The sequence below is a fragment of the Gopherus evgoodei genome, unplaced genomic scaffold (genome assembly GCF_007399415.2).
Source record: "Gopherus evgoodei ecotype Sinaloan lineage unplaced genomic scaffold, rGopEvg1_v1.p scaffold_52_arrow_ctg1, whole genome shotgun sequence".
Lineage (NCBI taxonomy): Eukaryota > Metazoa > Chordata > Testudines > Testudinidae > Gopherus > Gopherus evgoodei.
Window position 1 is genome coordinate 271830 of NW_022060073.1, and position 1853 is coordinate 273682.

Sequence of the window (1853 nt, forward strand, 5' to 3'; positions counted from 1 at the left end):
GCTGAGAGTGAGTAGGCATCCTGCTGGAGGACTGAGAAGTACAAGCGTTAGAAGATATCAGGAGGAAGGTCCTGTGGTGAGGACAAAGAAGGTGTTGGGAGGAGGCCATGGGGAAGTAGCCCAGGGAGTTGTAGCTGTCACACAGCTGTACCATGAGGCACTCTAGACAGCTGCAGTCCACAGGGCCCTGGGCTGGAACCCGGAGTAGAGGGCAGGCCCGGGTTCCCCCAAAACCTCACAACTCCTGATCAGACACAGGGGGAATTGACCTGGACTGTGACTTCTACCAGAGGGGAAGGTCTCTGGGCTGTTTCCCGACCCACAGGGTGAATCTTTGAGGCAAGTAAACCGCCAGTAAGTGCAGGACCCACCAAAGCAGTGGTGAGCTGGAGCCGGTTCCCACCAGTTTGCAGGAACCAGTTGTTAAATTTAGAAGCCCTTATAGAACCCATTGTTCCAGGACAACCTGTTCTAAAAGAGCTTTTAAATTTAACAAAAGCTCAGGCAGCTGTCCACCCGGCCCCCGGCTTCAGCTCACGTCCCCCTCCTCCCATGAACGCTCTGCCCTCCTTCTCCTCCCAGTTCCCTGCTTCCCGTGAATCAGATGTTCACGGGAAGCCTGAAACAAGCAGCAGGCAGGTAAGCTGGGGTGGGGGGGTACGAGGAGGGCTCCAGGGAGGAATGGCATGACCCAGTCTGGCTTCGGCTGAGCAGCTACCTCCGGCCAAGCACCCCGCAGCTCCGGCCTGGCCCGGGCCCCATGGTGCCGGTCCCAGCTGAGCGGCTCTGGCCTGGCCCGGGGAGTTGGGACCCGCAGCACCGGTCCTGGCCGACCCGCTCCAGACAGTGTGGTAAGGGGGCAGGGAGCGGGTGTTGGAAGAGGGCAGGGGAGTTCGGTGGGTTGTGTGGGGATGGATGGGGTGGTCAGAGGGCAGAGAACGGGGATTGAATGGGGTCTCAGGGGACAGTCAGGAAGGAGCAGGGGTTGGATGGGGTGGGGGGGGCAGTCAGGGACAGAGAGAAGGGGTGGTTGGATGGGGCAGGGATCCCGGGGGGCAATCAGGAATGAGAAGAGGGGTTGGATGGGGCGGCAGGGGACAGGGAAGGGGGGTGGATGGGGCATCAAGGAACATGGAGGGTTGGATGGGGCATGACCCCCTCGTGGGGTGAGGAGGAGGGAACCTGTTGTTAATATTTTGGCAGCTCATCACTGCCACCAAGGTAGAGGAGGAACTTTGTCACAATACAGAGAACATGAAAAGGTGGAAGTTGCCATACCAACAGCTTCACTTTTGTTTCTACTGCCTGTCCCTCCCTTCTCACTTCTTCTCCTTGTCCAGATCTATTCCACCCCCAATAATCTTCTCTTCATTGAACTTTTTGAAACTTTGCACTTTTAGAGAGAGGTAAGGGATTGACTCTGTGTACACAAACTGGCAGAGGGACAATAGGGTTGAGGTCTGTTATTTCTCACCTCTATCTATATTTATTTATTTAAAAACATTTTTGCTGTTAACAAGCATGTTATCTCTGGAGAGAGAAATCCATACAGTTTAAGAAATGCAAAACTAAGCATCTCTGATGGTGTCTTCTAGACTGAGCACTGAGTCCCATTGGGTAGATAGAAAGATTAACCTAAATAATCTATACAGAAGCCCCTGGAACTCCATAAAATTGGGTCCCTAATCCATGAACTATTGGATTTACAAAACTTTCTTAAACATGACATGAATATATTGTCTCATACTATAGAATTAGAATTTATAATCCCTATTCCATGATGAGATATCTTTGAGCTATAATGTATCTTAATTAAAACTATCTTTAGATAAGTTTTGTCCTCAAAAAGCATT

At 51.8% G+C, this 1853-nt stretch overlaps 1 protein-coding gene across 1 annotated transcript in view; it reads left to right on the plus strand.

Moving 5' to 3' along the window:
- M1AP (meiosis 1 associated protein) overlaps window positions 1-1853 on the plus strand; it is a 77878-nt gene that overhangs the window by 49420 nt on the left and 26605 nt on the right. The gene's annotated exons all lie outside the window — the stretch shown is intronic.